General features: G+C 37.0%; 2 long non-coding RNA genes and 1 pseudogene across 5 annotated transcripts in view; 2 read left to right on the top strand and 1 right to left on the bottom strand.

The window, feature by feature from the left end:
• Positions 1-19,342, bottom strand: part of LOC134758348 (uncharacterized) — an 81,949-nt gene that overhangs the window by 36,786 nt on the left and 25,821 nt on the right. The window contains exon 1 of one of the 4 annotated variants that reach the window (XR_010133440.1): positions 435-563. The exons of the other annotated variants lie outside the window; for them this stretch is intronic. This is a non-coding gene — a long non-coding RNA (uncharacterized lncRNA). Of the gene's footprint in view, positions 1-434; positions 564-19,342 lie in introns of those variants that run through there. 4 annotated transcript variants of the gene reach the window in all.
• Positions 805-3,668, top strand: LOC134758349 (uncharacterized). The gene is made up of 2 exons (XR_010133443.1): positions 805-979; positions 2,476-3,668. It is a non-coding gene; the product is annotated as an uncharacterized lncRNA (long non-coding RNA).
• On the top strand, positions 5,216-6,145 carry LOC101143569 (large ribosomal subunit protein uL30-like 1; annotated as a pseudogene).

Below are 19,342 nucleotides of genomic sequence, written 5' to 3'. Positions count from 1 at the left end.
AGAGAAAACAACGTGTAGACACTGGGAGAAGGTTGCTGTCTACAAGCCAAGAAGAGAGGTCTGGAACAAATCCTTCCCTCAGAAGGAACCAACCCTACTGAGACCTTGAGCTTGGACATGCAGTTCCAGAACTGTGAGACAATAAATTTCTGTTGTTTAAGCCACCAAGTCTGTGGTATTTTGTTACAGCAACCCTAGCAAACTAATACAATTGGATTGGTAGAAAAGGTTTATATTAACTTCCTTTTAGGCATGTATATCTTTGCGGCTAGCCCTAACTTACTGTTCTGATTCTAGAAAATACAAAAACAATACATTGTTATTTTCATCCAGAAACTGTTAGTGTGTTAAATCATTTTTGAGAAAAACTAAGACCCTGGAAAGAGATTGTATACTTTAATAATCAAAGTAGAAGATTAAAAATTGGTACTTACAGGCATAAATATTGGCATTGGCAGTTATTTCTCTAACTGCATCTTCCTATTTCCCATCTTCCTATTTTCCCAGCCAAAATTCTATCAGGCCATGTGAAGAGAGGACCAATTATTTTCCTCCTTAACCCTCAATATTTCAGGCCAAGAGAAGAAAAAGAATATTAGTTTTGTGATTCTCAAGTAACAATCTTTTAAAGACCATCACCTGGAGGAAAAGAACACCAGCTGAGAATTATTGATGATAATTTTCAACCTTTTTTTACCAACCTTCAATGATAGTGTGTCCCCACCTATTAGAGGGGAAGATGAGCCTGCTTCTAACTATGAGGCTGAAAATGCCTAATAACGGTTTCCATAACCTCCTTTACAGGCACAGCATGGACAGCCGACCAAGGCCACAGACCAGACATGGCCTACACTGACCAAATCAGATGTTGTAAGCCTAAAGAAGCAGGGACTGCTCCAATTTCGTTTTGGAGAAGCCAGTAGCAGCCACATCCATCTTCTGAGGTAACAGGAGCAGTTGTGCCAGCACAGCACCCAAGGTCGGTAATCAGGAATAATCAAACCACAGAGGATAGCGCACAACAATGGTGATGCCTTTGTGATTCTGTAGCATGATTCTGAACACTGTTCATGGCTGATGAGCCTGCTCACCTACAGTTAGAGCTACCCCATTTGTGCTTCAATCAGCCATAGTTTCTGTTGCTTCCAACCAAAAACTGACTGACCTAAAGGATACGGTTGTTTTAAATTTATCTTTTAAAAAATATAGAATTATCTAATTATTTTGCTTTTTACAATAAAGGGATCAAAACATTTTACTCAGTAAATAGAAATATTAAATGTAGATTTAAATTCTTCATGAATGGTTGACAGATAGAGGTAAATAGGAAAAGAAAATAGAGAATAAGAGGCAGAAAGAAAGACAACTTATTAGATGTTCTGAAGTTTGATTTTTAGAGTTTTAAGATTAAAAACCTTCTTGATTTCTCACCATTGTTTGGCCCATACTTTACTTAACTTGAAAAATCTATATCAAATATTTATTTAAGATAACTAAACAGAAACCCTAATAGAGAAAATAATATAATATAGAATGCAATTTAAAAGTATAGTGATATAATGGTTTTCACCCCACAAAATGACAAGACCACAAAAGTGTGATAATGCACTATGTTGGAATAAATGTGGGGAAATAGGCCCTTTCATGTTGCCTGTGGAAATATAAATCAGGACAACCATGTTTTGGGAGGCAAATTCAGAAGCATACATCTAGATGACTCATGCAGCTGCCCTTTGGCCCAGCAGTTCTATTTCTAGGAATTAATGCTGCAAATAGATATATACATGCATAAAACTACAAAAGTAAAAGGATATTAATGGCAACCACAATCAAGAACTAATTAAATCAGTTCTGGTATATCAAAAAATAGAATACTATGAAGCTGTTAAAATAAGCCAGGAAGGTCTCCAAATGCTGATATGACAATCATAGCCAGGACTTATTGGTAAGTGGCAAAAAAATGCTTACTTATATAGTATGTTACCATTAGGGGAAAACAATAATTATAATGATCTTTATGACTATATTTGTGTGTATATGCTTGTGTATGAATAGAATATCTCTAGAAGGTCTCTTTTTTTAAAAACCTGTTAATACAAGTAGGGATTACTTGTGAATAGGAAAATTGGGTGTCCAGGGAATAGGGCCGATGGGTAGATTATGCCCTTTTGTATCTTTTGAATTTTATAACACATTTCTGTATTATTGATTTTAAAATCACAAAAGGTACTAAAGTAGACTATACATATATGCATGGATATAGGATGTAGGATTTTTTTTAACTATAAAGAAATATAAGTATATAAAAATCTTTAAAAAATTATAAGAATAAACCCCAAATTCCAAAAATAAGTACTTTATTAGGAATTAGATTCATGCAGAAAATATCCATAAATTTCTTTCTAGTTAAATAACCCATGTCTGTTATTTTTGCTGATACAGTGTGGTAGATAAAACTCTTTCCCTCTGACCTAGGTTTTACCATATGCCTGGGACAATTTGGCAAAGCAAGAATGGACTTGTTCAAAGTCTTAAGAACAAAGAGGAAGAAGGTTTGTATGTGTTCAGCAAAGAAAAAGAGATACAAATTAGAGAGAAAGAAGAGGGGTCTTGAATCCATGGAGCATCGTTACACACCTTGACAGCCCTGGCTGTCTCCAAGATTTGGGGAGAAATGTCTTTTCAACACAGAAATGAGAAAGATGGCTCCTACGGCAGATGGCAAAGCAGTTCTTTGTATGCACTGCCAGAGGTATGCTTAAAGCTAACATTTCAAGCAGAAAGAGACTTTAGACATCGTATATAAACCTCCTAACTCTTTAATTTTTACATATGAAGAAACTGAAACCTAGGGAAGTTGTGACTTGCCTGAATTTACACTGCCTGAATCCAGGGGAATTAGGATAAGTGTTCCCCTAACCAATGTTTCCTCAAATCCACGTTCAGTACTTTTTTTTCCACTACACACATGAATTGCTTGCTCTCCAGAAGTAATCCTTCCATATGTGGAAGGAGGTGCTTCTTCCATGTTCAGTATAAAAGCGATGAAACAAAGTGAAGGAGGCATGTTTCCCCCTTCTCTTGTAACCCCATAGCCAGAGCAGCTAAATTTCTATACATTCGGTACAACTCTTTCAGCTGGACTTCAGTTCTGCAGACGAAGGATATGTAAAGTAAGGTCAAGTTGGGTTAATGCTGTGCTCCAGCCAAGGCTGTTCTGTGTGCAAATATCAGAAGCCAACTCAAATTAGTTCGAGTAAAAGGAGTGCTAATACCTGGGATGCAGAAGTACTGTTTTTGGGTTTCACATAATTCAAGGAGAGTAAAGAAGTAAGGACAGGTTTTACATGAACTGGAAAGCTGGGGCTGGGCACGGTGGCTCACACCTGTAATCCCAGCACTTTTGGAGGCCGAGGCAGGTGGATCACCTGAGGTCAGGAGTTGGAGACTAGCCTGGCCAACGTGGTGAAACTCCATCTCTACTAAAAAAATACAAAAATTAGCTGGGCATGGTGGCAGGCACCTATAATCCCGCAGACACCTATAATCCCAGCTACTCGGGAGACTGAGGCAGAGGTTGCAGTGAGCAGAGATGGCACAACTGGACTCCAGCCTGGGCGACAGCAAGACTCTGTCTCAAAAAAAAAAAAAAAAAAAAAAAAGCAAAACTGGGCATCAAAAATGTTTTCTGTATAATCTTTCAGTTTTGCATCTGACAGGACAAAATCTACAAAGAATAGAATAGATGAAACTCTTGCAGTGGAACCTTAAAAAGACATCATAAGAAAAAGGAATGAGTAAAATATGGCTCAACTATCAGTTCTTGTTTTAAAAAAAAAAAAAGCCAAGATTTTAATTAAAACTTTAATATGAACCTAGAACATATTAATAGGAGCATAAGGCTCAGCATAAGGAAAGTGATTTTTTTCCTTTAATATTCATACTGTATCTAGAATATTGGGCTCCACTCTAGACACTATGAGAAATAGAGAAAATAAAAAATTTAAATATACAATGGGTAAAATTTTTGAAAACCTAGTTTTTCCAGAGAAAAGGTCATAGCCAAAGGACTTGATAACCTTCTTTAAATATTTGAGGAGCATTTAATTAGGGATATTCTGTGTGTGTATAGGGGCAGAACTAGGATGAGTTAGTAGAAGCTGTGGAAGTGGAATAGAGTGTGGCGGGAGGCCTTCTGTGTCACAAGGGTTTGTGTGTGATCTGTGAAGGGAGCCATGTGCTTCACTGCATGATAGAGAACAAACTTTTCAGCACATGGCCCAATTCAGGGGAAAAAAAAATTTGTAGGACACATTTTTTTTTAACTCAAAATAGCTTTCCTGAATTCCACTGGGGAAAGCTTTTTACAACTTAGATTAAATTCTTTAACAAACAGCAGGATGTTGAGAGATTTTGGCATTTCTTTGTAGCTATTAGAATTTAGTATCTGGGCATGTTAGCAAAATAACAACTTTTTAAAACCCTTACATTGGTGTAGCGCTTGGGTCACAAAATGCCCTCATATGAGTTATTTCATTCTTGAAACACCTCTGCAAAGTAGATAGAGTATTTACTATCCCTGGGAAACAGGTTTAGAGAGGCAAAATGACTTGCCAGAGAACCTAGCAAAGGAGAGTAACGTTCAAGCAAGATTTAGTTCTCTCCTTTTAATGCAAACTTTAATGATCAAAGTGGTTGCCGTGGAGACTTTTTTCTTCTTTCTTATCACTCTGCTTAGTATGAAGTGAAAAAGCAACCAATCACTGCCTCACAGGCTAGATGTACGTGTTCCTTCCATTCCCAAGAGAATTTTCAGATGAGAGTGTTTTGTTAAAACAAAGGAAACATGCTTTGTATAACTAAAAGAAGGTGCTGCTTTCAAAAAGTGCATAATCATTTAAATGTTAAACCTCTGCAATATGATTTTTAATAGTTTATGAGAAAATATTTTCTGTATATTTCACTTTTAATCCCCAAATACATTAAAATTGGCATTATGCATTTGGATTGCTGAATAGCTATGTCATAATAACTGCTGATTAGTTTTTGTTATTAACCTAGGTTCCAACGATATGGGCCCTATACATCCAAGAAATAAAAAGGCATAATGATAAGCTCTAAGATCAACAGTGTGTACCCAGCACCTAGCACAGTATCTACTAAGTATTAGGCAGTCTATAAATATTCGTTAAATAAGAGGGCTTTTTTGAGCTGCACCACCATAAAGATGGCGGAGCAAGAGCAAAGAAAAATCCCTTTGGTTCCAGAAAATCTCCTGAAAAAGAGGAAGGCTTATCAAGCCTGCAAAGCCACCCAGGCAAAGCAGGCATTTTTGGCAAAGAAGGAGCAGAGGAAAGGAAAAGGGCTCAGGTTTAAGAGACTGGAATCATTCCTACATGATTCCTGGCGGCAGAAACGTGACGAGCTGTGTCTCAGACGACTAGAAGTGAAAGCACATGCATTGGAACTGCCAGACAAACATTCCCTGGCCTTTGTTGTACGCATCGAAAGGACTGATGGCCTGAGTTTACTGGTGCAGAGAACCATTGCAAGACTTCGCCTAAAGAACATTTTTAGTGGTGTCTTTGTAAAAGTCACCCCCTAGAACCTAAAAGTGCTGCGTGTAGTGGAACCTTATGTGACCTGGGGATTTCCAAATCTGAAGTCTGTCTGGGAACTCATTTTGAAATGTGGACAAGCCAAGGTCAAGAATAAGACAATCCCTCTGACAGACAACACAGTGATTGAGGAGCACCTGGGGACGTTTGGCATCATTGGCTTGGAAGACCTCATTCATTAAATTGCCTTCCCAGGGAAGCATTTCCAGGAGAGCTCATGGTTCTTGCGCCCTTTCCACCCCTCAGTGGCCCGTCATGCTACCAAAAATAGAGTGGGCTTCCTCAAGGAGATGGGCACACATGGCTATCGGGGTGAACGCATCAATCAGCTCATCCGCCAGCTGAACTAGACCCAGGTGCCAAACTACAGTAATTTTTATCAGTGAAGTGGAAGCATGTGTTTTTGTTTTTTTGGGGAATTTTTATCAAGTATCTTTAGAGAAGATTTCCTGCCTTATCTTCAAAAACTGGAAAGGAAGGGTCAAAGAAAAGACAGTAGCTGGCCAGGCGCGATGGCTCACTCTTGTAATCCCAGCACTTTGGGAGGCTGAGACAGGCGGATCACCTGAGGTCGGGAGTTCAGGACCAGCCTGACCAACATGGAGAAACCCTGTCTCTACTAAAAATACAAAAATTAGCTGGGCATGGTGGTGCATGCCTGTAATTCCAGCTACTTGGGAGGCTGGGGCAGGAGAATTGCTGGAATCTGGGAGGCAGAGGTTGCAGTGAGCCAAGATTGCGCCATTGCACTCCAGCCTGGGCAACAAGAACGAAACTCCATCTCAAAAAAAGCAAAGACAGTAGCTTATGTTCATGGCAAGCACCTCTCATCACAGTCCAATTCCAAGGAAAAATTCCAGCGTTTTCTACATTGGGTGCCGCCTCGTCTGAAATCAGCACATTCCATGGAGGAAGGAGTCCTGCTTTGTTGCATCTTCTATCCTAGGATTTAATGTTGGTAAATGAGTAACTCTAGCATTTGTACAAGGCTCTCTAAGATTCCTGCAGCAGTTGACCAAGCCCAGGGACATAATTGAATCTGGAGATTCCTGGGGTTTTGTTTTGAAAAAGACTTGAAATACACATAGGAAGAAAGGCATAAAAATAAACATTCACTTGTCTCTGAAAAAAAAAAAAAAGAGAGCTTTTTCAATAAAAACAAAACAAAACAAAACCATCAGACTTATCTGTTATCTATACACCAATGTTCACAGCAGCATTGTTGTGACAAAAAAGCAAAAGGTAGAAGCAACTCAAATGTCCATCACAGATGAATGGATAAACAAAATGTCGTATATACATACAATGGAATATTATTTAGCCTTAAAAAGGAATGACATTCTGACCCATGTTCCAACATGGAGAAACTTGAAGGTGTTATGCTAAGTGAAGTAAATCAGACACAAAAACACAAGTATTCTACTTCTATGATGTATCTAGAGTAGTCAGATTTATAGAGACAGACAGAATGGTGGTTGCCAGGGGCTGGGGGAAGTAGGAATGGGGAGTTATTTTTTAGCAGATAATGGAGTTTCAGTTTGGAAAGAAGAAAAAGTTCTGGAGACAGTATTGATGGTTGCAGAGCAATGTAAATGTACTTAATGCCACTGAACTGTACACATAAAGATGGTTAAAATGGTAAATTTTATATTATGTATACTTTACCACAATTGTTTTTAAAAGCTAAAAAAATAAATCAATCATTTACCTTTAGTTTCATGAAATTAGAGATCACGTCCCAACTCCATAAGGGCATCTTCTCCATGTAGCCTAAGTTTTTAAATAATTTTTTTCTTTAAAATATCACTTGAATTTGAAATAATTTATTACTAAAATAAGTAGAAAGGCAGCTGTCAAGTGTGAAGGAAATGATCATCTTTATGCATAACTAAAAATTAAATTCTCAAAAGGCATAAATGCCTAAATTATTTAAAATTTTTATAATTATGAAGTTACATTTTAATGTATATTTATGGAGGAGAAGGACAGTAAAAGCTTTCTACCAGGACTCATGAAGAAATTTAGAAAGGACACTTCATTTTTAAAAACTTTTATTCAGTAACATTTGAAGAGTTCTCTCAAGTTAATAGCTGGGGGACCATATTTGTTTCCATGGGAAATAATCTTTCCTTGAAACTATTCTATAGAAAAAAAAGAGCCGAGCCTGGTGGCTCATGCCTATGACCCCAGTGCGTAGGGAGGCTGAGGTGAAAGGATTACATTATCCCAGAAGTTCAAGGTTGCAGTGAGCTATCATTACATCACTGCACTCCAGCCTGGGCAACAGAGTGATACCTTATCTCATAAAATAATAATAATAAAGTTATGTAGGAGGGCGGGATCAAGTGTCAGTTTAGCCTTAACACATAATAAGGAAACACTATCCCTTATAAAAATGTGAATGGTGAAAGTATGTGGCTTTGTTCATAGCCTTAAATAGACGGTATAGGTGGGAAAATATTGCTTACAAACAAGGAGTCCATAGACCAGTGCTTCTCAGCTGGTGCCATTTGACAGAACGCACAAGTACTCTCCATGCAATCCAGTGCTTTCCTAATAGTCAGAAATTGCTCTTCCTTAACATTCATCCTCACCACAAATAAGGAGCTATTTCCTGCAGACCCTAACAGCCTTGATTGATTATCAATCTGTATGATGTTTGGCTCCGCTTGCAGTAACAGTAGGCACTAGGTTATTGTCCTGATTGTGATCTTCAGCTTTCTCTGTTCAGTAGGTGTCATTGATGTGTCCCACTAAGAGTTACCTTTTGCTATTTAACCCTCACCTTTACCTTACCTTAGTTATTCTATTGCATAATACTTGTGTAATATTATATTATTTGGTTCTGATGAGCTATCATTGCTATGACACTAAAATATTTTTGTCATTTTCATCTTTTAGTAGAATTTCTAAATTGCATCTGAAAGGGATAGCAATAAAATACTCATTCAACTTGCTATTGTAATCTAAATGTCCTTAAAACTTACTGTAAATAATAAATAATTTCAAAAACACAATGTGCTTTCTCCATCATGCCAATTCAGGTTTTTATATGCTATAAACTAGGAGTTAGCAAATTCTTTCTATATAGTACATATTTGAGGCTTTATGTGCCACATGCTTTCTGTTGTTACTACTCAACTCTGCATTTGTAGTGTGAAAATGGCCATAGGTAAGTTATAATAAAACTTTATTTACAAAAGTAGGCTTGGGGGCATGGTTTGCTGACCCCTGCTATAGACAATAAGAACTAATGGAGATTAGAGAACAGAAACTATGAATGGAGACTGGTGTAGTTAGAAATCAGATGGAGGTCAGATCTTACCTATCCTGGAAAGATAGAGAACACAAAGAGTGTATTCTAGGCAGGGGAGGCTGCATGTGTCAAGACACAGGCACAGAACTGACCATTCATAGAACCCCCAAACAGGACTACATAAAGGAAGAATTCACTTAGGCCTGGGGATGATAAAGTTGGAGGATGTTTAGATGAATGTTATATCATGGTGGATAGATTATTAATAGTCCTAAAAGGCTGTTTGAGATTTGGACTTTGCAGATTATAAAATTCTTATTATGCTTTTATTTCATTGTAAGTATTATCAGAGGCTATGGAGTCCATTTGAAATTTCTCCCCAGGCAACCTTTAAATCTTAACTAAAATCTCAAGAATTTCAACAACTTCAGGGATGTGAAGGAGTATATGGAAGCAGAGTCAGATGATAATTACTGTGCAACTGCTTTCACATTGATTTTTTAAAACCACTTTATTAAGTTATGATTAACATGCAAAAAGCTGTACATATTAATGTGCAGTTGGCCCTCCCTGTAGGTCCCACATATTTTTAAAAATACAACAATAAGAAATAATACAAATTAAAACAATACAGTATAACAACTATTTACATAGCATTTTTATATTAGGTATTATAAGTAATTTCGAGATAATTTAAAGGATACAGGAGCATGTGCATAGGTTATATACAAATATTATGTCATTTTATATAAAGGACTTGAGCGTTCTCAGATTTTGGTATCCACTAGGGGTTGGGGGGGTTCTGGAACCAACCCTCCACCTACCACAATGACAAATGACTATATATAACTTGGTGACTTTCGAGATAAGTATGCACCTGTGAAACCATCACCACAATCTATGCCATGAACACATCTATCACCTCTAATAGTTTCCTCCTACCCTCTTTGTTATTATTATTTTATGATAAGAATACATAACGTAAAATTGATTCTCTTAGCAATACATGCTCATTTGATTCTTACAGTACTTTTGTAAGAAATTTTATGAAATCACACATCAGTGACCTTTTACAAACTATAAAACACAATAAAAAATAAGATATGTAGTATTAATCATATTTTAACCCCACTTTGCAGACCTAAAAACTGAGACTCAGAGAACTTAATGGACTTTCCCGAGGTCATGCTAACTGATGGCAGAGCCAGTACTATCAGCGCAGTGCAGTAGAAAAAGAACTAGTTTAGGTCAAAACATTAAGGTTCAAAAATGACTGTAGCAGTAATTAGCCATATAATCTTTGAAAAATCAGTCATTTACCTAAGTATGAGTCTCTTAATTTGTAAATTGCAGTTGGTGGTAATAATATGTTACTACTACTCCACAGTAGCTGTGAAAGCAAATTGAGATCATGTACTTGTATTTTCCTCATTTCCTTTCACCTCTCTCCTCAACTTTTTTTTTTTTTTTTTAGATGCAGTCTTGCTCTGTCATCCAGGCTGCAGTGCAGTGGCACGATCTTGGCTCACTGAAACCTCTGCCTCCTGGATTCAAGCGATTCTCCTCTCTCAGCCTCCAGAGTTGCTGGGATTACAGGCACATGCCACCACACCCGGCTAATTTTTTTTTTTTTTTTTTTTTCCAGACAAAGTCTCACTCTGTTGCCCAGGCTGGAGTGCGGTGGCTTGATCTCAGCTCACTGCAAGCTCTGCCTCCCAGGTTCACGCCATTCTCCTGCCTCAGCCTCCCGAGTAGCTGGGACTACAGGCTCCTGCCACCACTCCTGGCTAATTTTTTGTGTGTGTTTTTAGTTGAGATGGGGTTTCATCATGTTAGCCAGGATGGTCTCGATCTCCTGACCTTGTAATCCGCCCACCTTCGCCTCCCAAAGTGCTGGGATTAGAGGCGTGAGCCACCGCGCCCAGCCTCCTCAACTTTTTTAGTTTATCTGCAACCAATAATCAAAGCATGCATGTGACCCGTCATTTCCCACATCTACCTGTTAAGATCTCTTAATGTAGTCTTTTTCTTTTTTTCTTTGTCAAATTATTTTTTAAATTTTATTTTATTGTGGTAAGAATGCTTAACATAAGATCTACCTTTGTACCAATGTTTATGTGTACATACATTATTATTGATTGTAGGTACAAATTATACAGTGGATCTGTAGAGCTTATTGATCTTGCTTAACTGAAACTTTATGCTGGTTGATTAGTAACTCCACATTTCACCCTGCTTTGCTCCCAATCCTGCTGGCCTCTGGCAGCCAGAAGAATTTCCTTCCTTTTTAAGGCTGAAAGTATCCTATTGTATGCATATGCCACATTGTCTTTATACATTCATCTGTCCATAGATGGTTAGGTTGTTTTCACATCATGGGTATTGTGAATAGTGCTGCAATGAACATAGGAGTGCTTCAGGATATTGCTTTTGATTTCAGTTCTTTTGGATAAATACATTGAAGACAGTGTCTTAGTCTGTTCAGGCTGCTGTAACAAAATACCACAGACTCAATGGCCTATGAACAACAGAAATTTATTTCTCACAGTTCTGGAGAATGGGAAGTACAAGATCAAGATGTTGGCAGATTCAGTGTCTGATAAGGGCCTACTTGCTTATGGATAGTTACCATAGACTTTAGCATCACATGGTAGGAGGAGTGAAGAATCTCTCTCCGGCCTCTTTTATAAGGGCACTAATTTCATTCATAAGGGCTCTGCCCTCATGACCTAATCACCTCCCAAAGGCCCCATCTCTTAATGCTGTCACCTTGGGGGTGAGAATTTCAACATATGAATTTGGGAGAGACATAAACATTCAGATCATAACAGCAGGATTATTGGATTAAAGACTTATTAAACATAAGACCTGAATTGAACCTAAAGGATATTATGCTAAGTGAAATAAACCAGACACAGAAAGACAATTACTGCATGATCTCATTTATATGTAGATTCTTTAAAAATTGAACTCACACACAAAAAAGTAAATAAAGAAAGAAAAACACAAAAAATAAAAATATTGAACTTAAAAAAGCAGAGAGCAGAATGGTGGTTGGCAGAGCGGGAAAGCAAGGGAAATGGGGAGATGTTGGTTAAAGGGGTACAAAACTTCAGTCATTCAGGATGCATAAATTCTGGAGAGCTAATGTAAATCATAGTGACTAAAGTTAATAATACTGTATTGTATACTTGAAGTTTGCTAAGAGCAGATCTTAGGTGGCCACAGGGAAAAAAATGTAACTATGTGAGGTGTTGTATTAGCCTGATTATAGCAATCATTTTGCAATGTCTATGTATATCAAAACATATTGTATGCCTTAAATATATACAATATTTATTTGTCAAATATATCTGAATAAAGCTAGGGGAAAAAGTATCCTAAACACTGTAAAATGTATGTTTACCTTTATAGACACTAAAATGTTTTAGATATTACTATCAATTATGTTATTATAATAGTGTAATACAAATGTTTTATTATACTATAATAAAATATTTAAAAATTTAAATATAAAAATAATTATTTTAAAGACAATAACAAGGAAGAACCATAAGACCCAAGACTGTAAAACTCCTAGAAGAAAATATAAGAGAAAAGCTCCGTGATAGTTGATCCATGAATTTCGTGGATATGAGACCAAAAGCACAGGCAACAAAAACAAAAGTAACCAAGTGGGACCACATCAAACTAAAAACTCCTGCACAGCAAAAGAAAGAATTAGTAGAATAAGCAGGCAACGTGTGGAAGTGGAGAAAGTATTTGCAACCCATATATCTGATGAGGGGTTAATCTCCAAAATATACAAAGAACTCCTACAACTCAATGGTAAAAAAACAAACAATTAAAAATGGGCAAAGAACTTGAATGGACATTTCTCCAAAGAAGACATATAAATGGCCAACAGGCATAGGAAAAAATGCTCAGTGTCACTAGTTATTAGAGAAAAGCAAATCAAAATTACAATAAGATATTACCTCACATCTGTCAGAATGGCTACAATTCTTTTTCAAGACATGTGTTAGCAGGTATTTGGAGAAATTGAAACCCTTGTGTGCACCGTTGGTGGGAAAGCAAAGTGGTGCAGCCATTGTGGAAAGTGGTTTGGAGGTTCCTGAAACAATTTTAAATGTAGTCTTTCGATTTCTACTTATATCTAAATAAGTTTCAGTATTCTTTGCTTCATCATCCCAAGTGAGAAAATATGATTGGTTTAAGTTGGGGAAAAATAAACCCAAACCTCTAAACCTTAAAGTGATATCCTTGAGCAGCCAGCTTACATAAATGGACTTGAAGCAAGAAGGGGGAAATTGGGGTGACAGATAATTATAGTAGATGTAATATACAAATCAAATGTTAGTTACTGTTCTGATTCATAGTCTAGTGTGCCTTCTAGTAGACCATACATTGGGAAAAACAAGCAGTAGTGGGAAATTACCTTCTGGGAAATTCCAACAGCTAATCTCCAATAGCTAATGTAGGTCACAAATGGTAAATCAGTTACTTATGGACTCCATGTTCCATTATTTAAATGTACTACCAGTTAAGAGAAAACCACACCTTATTCTTAGACTTGTGTGGGCATCTTATGATTCGATTCATTTCTAATCAGTGCCTTTTGCTCCACTGGGCAATTCCTAATACAAAATATAGTTACTTTATCCTTTACTGATTTATACATATTTTAAACTTTTTTAGGAGATAAAAAGCCTGTATGTTTTTCTGCCTTAAGTCATAGAATTTCAGAGTTGGCAATTATCTTTGAGTTTAGACTAACTCTAATTTTATGGGTGAGGAAACTAAAGGTCCTGAATATTACAGTGACTACCCCAAGATCCAGCAAATGGCTGGAGGCCATTACAGTCTAGGACCTTGAGTTTAGTTTGGCTTTAATACATGCAATAGCACTTTATTTTCCAGTGATACTAGGTAAATGAAATGGAGTTTTTCCATGTGTGAATTTTCCAGATAACTAAAATGTAAGCACTAAATTAATTGTCAGCCATTTTTTGAAACGTTTTAAGGTGTGCATTTTGCACTTTTCTGTCTTGAAAAATAAAGTAAATGTGTCCTCACTTTGCCTTTTATAGACGGCTCATTCAGTAGTATAAACATTACTTAATGTGTTATTATATGAGGAAATCCTTTTAAAATATGAAAAGCTTTATCAATAGTGACTTTTCTGTGTCTTCATAGAAACTACATAAATATTTGTTGGTGGAGTGATTCTACACATTTGCAATCATGCAGGAGATTGAGGTTCATGGCAACTATTTTTCTCAGAGGCTTAGAAACAAAAGTTGGAGTCTGGTTCAAATTGAAGGCTGATTCTAGACTGGCATAGTGCTGCGACATACATGTATTATTTTTATTAAAATATAATAAAACTCAGCTTTCTCTTTCCCATCCCTTCCCCTTCACTTGCCCTTTCCCTCCATTTCCCTTTCTTTTTTTGAGCAATTCAGTCTTAAAAACATTAGGTGGAGCAGAGCCAGACAGGAATCAACAAAGGGACTGACTTGCATGAGGTGTCAAACCCAGGAAGAATGAGAAAGGCAACCACATTGGCACGTGGTGTCAATGGGAGAAGGGTGAGGAGGGCATCCACACAGGAAAAGGGAGCTAGAATGAGATGTCAGCTCCCAAGTGGTGTGAGAAAGGCCCCCACACAGAGGGAGCCTGGCATGGGGACTTGGAGCCCAAAAGAGTGAGGATGACACACTTGAGTGACAGTAACCTGGCATCACGTGTCAGAGCCAGAGTCACATGAGGAGGGCTTTCAAATGGGTGCAATGGAGAGGGGAGAGACTTGGCTCAGGATGTGAAAGTTTATGCAGGGTAAGGAAGGTCCTTACACAAAGGAGATATATGGTGTGGGATATCAGGGCCCGAAGAGAGTGAGGAGGGCATCTACCTGGGGAGGCAGTCCTGCAGTGAAGCAGAGCCTGAGGAGGGTATCCATGCATGGGGGCAACTTATGGGTTTCAAAGCTGGAGTGGATTAAGGGGGAGTCCATATAGGAAGGAGACCCCGTTTGGGGTGTCAGAGTTCAAGGAGGATAAAGAAGTCATCCATACAAGGAAAGTAGCCTGATGTGGTATATAAGCCTGACCAAGGAAGATGCACATTTGGTGGGAAGGAGGTAACCCTGTCTCAGGAGGGCGAGGGGAGGTGGGGGGCTTCTACTTGGGAGAGGCAGAGCAGCAGATTGATAAAATAAACACAAAAAGGAGAAAACTAGGTTGGATTCTCTGGTGTTGGATTGGAATTGAAGGTGCCAGTGTAACTCATGGATTTCTTTTTTTTTTTTTTGAGACGGAGTCTCGCTCTGTCGCCCAGGCTGGAGTGCAGTGGCACGATCTCGGCTCACTGTGAGTTCCACCTCCCAGGTTCATGCCATTCTCCTGCCTCAGCCTCCCAAGTAGCTAGGACTACAGGCGCCCGCCACCACGCCTGGCTAATTTTTTGTATTTTTAGTCGAGACAGGGTTTCACCATGTTAGCTAGGATGGTCTCGATCTCCTGACCTCGTGATCTCCCCGCCTCGGCCTCCCAAAGTGCTGGGATTACAGGTGTGAGCCACTACACCTGGCCATGGATTTCAATATTTAGAGATAGATGTAGAAATTAATGCAGTTTTAAATATGTACATGTGTATTTACACGTATGTGTGTGCACATATGTATGTGTCCACATACATATACTTCCTACATCTAACCACTGACAGGGCCTTGGAGCACTGAACACCCCATCCACACACCCCACCTGCGGTAGAAATCAGCACACCAAGCACCCAGATCATGGCTTAAAAATCAGTGTCCACTAAAAGGAGCCAAGTCTTCCTTGAAGAAGTGACTGATTTCAGGGATGGGCTTGACGAAGTACTAGATGGGCCTGAAATATCTTGTCTTCAAAAGCAAGGAAGTGCTTTAGAAAAATAGGGACATGTAAAGCACATGGGCATCAGCTTGAAAGAGCTCCTACTGGTCAAATCTGGGGCCCTTAAGCCTGGTAGTAACAGTAGTAAAAATTTATTATGCATGGCTTCAATTTATATAAATAAATGAATACACAGAAAATTTGATGAGAAATAGAGTGTGGAGCAAAGTTTCAAAGTACCTCTCCACAAAATACTTAGAAATTACAAAAAAAAAAGAAGAATAATTCACAATGGAGAAAGCTGGCAGACTATACCTTAAGTGATTCAAGTTAATAGCCTCAATAGTGGGACAAATTTAAATTATTAGCGACCTGATAGAATGAAATTCTGTGATATTCCTGCCATAGATGCAAAATCTGAATATAACCATAAAGAAATATCAGACAAATCCTATTTAAAAACATTTTACAAAATAAGTGTCCTGTAATTTTGTTTTAAACGGTGAAGGTCATGAAATTCAAAGAAAGGCTGAGGAATAATTCCAAATTGAAGAGACAAAAAAAGACAAATGCAACACACAATTCTGAAATAGATCCTTTTGCAATAAAGGACATTATTGGGACAAATGGAGAAATGTAAATGGGGTCTGTGAACTTGATATGGATTTGATGCTTGTAATGTAGAAATGATAATCTCTTTATTATAATGGTTATACTATGGTTTATGTAGGAAGAATGTCTTTGTTTGTAAAGAATATACCTCAAAGTATTTGAGGGTGATGAGTCAGCCACTTACTGTCTAATGATTTAGGAAAATGACATTCTTTGCATTGTACTTGTAATTTTTCTGTACATATGACAGTATTTCAAAATTTAAAAAAAGTTTTTAAAAATAACCTCTTTTATGACTCATGTCATTTTCTCAGTAAGTTCTTCTCTGACAATCCCTTTAAAACTGCAACCTCTGCCCAGCACTCCCATTCCTTTATCCTAATTTATTTTCCTCATAGTATTTATCCTCATGCATTCCACATAATTTACTGATATATTTGCTCTCTACACCCCCACCCCCACTCCATTCCATTTCTAGAATGTAAGCTCCTTGAAGGTAGGATGCTTTGCTTTTGTTCATTGTTGTAAATCAATGTGTAGAACAGTGGCTGGCATATGATATGTACTCAAATAGTCATTAAGTTACTGAATATAATTGGTTGTTCAGGGACAGGTTCTATTTTTGCTCTATAAATTGACAGCTCTTTGTTCATCAAAAGCCCAGAAGGCTATTGAGTTTCACTGTTTAAGTCTAAATATGTTAAACAAGGTAGAGAGTTAGGGATTTTTAGAACTCAATTAATTCCTTCATCCTAACTTCTAATTAAAAAAAATCCAAAAGTAAGTATATGAATGGGTATCAATGAAGTAACAAAATAGATCTCACAAGTTAGCAATAAAATACGTTGCCATGCTTTGCATGTATATATATGTGTGGGGGAGGTCGATTTAAAATCATCTATATCTTGTTTATATTGAGATTCTGCCACAGAGTTGTCAATAAAAAACTTCCTGAATATTATTTCTTAATATTCAACAGACTACTCCTTGCTAAATCAATATTTTGCTCTTATAATGATTCATGAGTTTCACTTGTATTGAAAATGGCGGTTGTAAATATTTTTGAATCATAGAAATTTGGCATTATTATGTACATTTAAGACTATTTTAAGTAAAGTTTTTCTAAAAAATGTTATTTAATTACAAATTAACATCAACAATTTATGGTATCTTTATATCTTATTGGTAGGCAGGTATGTGTTTTCAATTTATGATTTCAAATATCTGTGATCTTTTAAGGTATCTGCCTTTTCCTTCTATCATTAGAATCTAACAAACTAGAGATTTGGCTTTGTTTCTTACGACCTAAAAATATACTTCTTTGTTTAGAAATAGAACTATTTGTTGACAACATCACATATCTGCAACGCAATTCTGAAACAAGGGCAATGTAATAGTTTCTTGCATAACAACAACAACAAAACGCCCCCCAAAATCCCAGTAGTGCCTAAAGTGAACATTTCTGTTTTTGTGTGTGTGTTTCATTTGTGGTTCTGAAAATACTCATAAATTAGCATGATAATCACCAAGTTGTACATGGTGGCTGAGGAACAATTTTCAATATTACATAACTGAATATATAAATCTAGATACAGCATCAGTTGACTGTGCTGTCAGTTTTTTACATTAGTATACAGATTAGATCTTACTTAAAAGACAATATAAATTACAACATAAGTGATAGCAATGAAATTTTAAATGTTTTGTAAAATCTCATGGGGTAATATTAGTTTATCATATGCAAACCAATGCTCAAACATGATATGTAAAATTCATGGTCCATTACTAAATCAAGTATTGCTTTAAGAATTTCATTAAAAACTCCAGATGTTATTGTTTCAGCAGAGTGATAGTTTGGCCAATTAAAATTAATTTTAAAATCTATCAAAAAGTTTTAATAAATCAAGCAATGTCCTCTCATTTAGCATGCTGTCAATACAAATTAAATGAAAATATTGATTATAACACAATTAGCAATTTTTCTAAAATGAAGAAAAAACAATTCTTATGAAATAAATATATAATAATGTATTCATTATATATATCTTTGCTTTATACCATTCAAACATCACTGGCCTATCACTAGAAGGCCAGACATGCCAAGCATAATTAAAATAAATTATCTTTTACATTTACTAACTTGCAGCTATTTAAACGTAACATAGTTCTTCACATTTAAAAATGTTATAAATATAATTTTGTCAATGTAGGATGATAAAACATTTTACTCAATAATTTGTTAACTTTAAACATGTAAATATTGAGGAATATAGTATGTATGCCTCCACAAATGCTAGGGCTAATTTGGTTTTTGTTTGGTTTTGTCTGTTTCTGAGCTTTTATTTGAAGCTCAGGGGTACATGTGCAGGTTTGTTCCATTGGTAATCTCATGTCATGGGGGTTTGTTGTACAGATTATCTGGCCATCCAGGTACAAAGCCTAGTAGCCAATAGTTATTTTTTCTGATCCTTTCCCTCCTCCCACCCTCCACCCTCAGGAACGCCCCAGAATGTGTTGTTCCTCTCTTTGTGTCTCATTTAGCTCCCACTTATAAGTAAGAACATGTGGTCTTTGGTTTTCTCTTCCTGAAATAGTTTGGTAAGGATAATGGCCTCCAGCTCTGTCCATCTTCCTCCAAAGGACATGATCTCATTATTTTTCATAGCTGCATGGTATTCCGTGATGTATATGTACTACATTTTCTTTATCCAGTCTACCATTGATGTGCATTTAGGTTGATTCCATGTCTTTACTATCATGAACAGTGCTGCGATGAACATACATGTGCATGTGCCTTTATGACAGAACAATTTATATTCCTTTGGGTATATACTCAGTAATAGAATTTCTGGGTCAAATAGTAGTTCTGTTTCTAGCTCTTTGAGGAATTGCCATACTGCTTTCCACAATGGTTGAACTAACTTACACTCCCAGTAACAGTGTATAAGTGTTCCCTTCTCTCCACAACCTTGCCAGCA

Source organism: Gorilla gorilla, chromosome 3 (genome assembly GCF_029281585.2).
Source record: "Gorilla gorilla gorilla isolate KB3781 chromosome 3, NHGRI_mGorGor1-v2.1_pri, whole genome shotgun sequence".
NCBI lineage: Eukaryota > Metazoa > Chordata > Mammalia > Primates > Hominidae > Gorilla > Gorilla gorilla.
The sequence above is the reverse complement of the archived record's forward strand: the minus strand, read 5'-3'. Positions and strand labels throughout refer to the sequence as shown.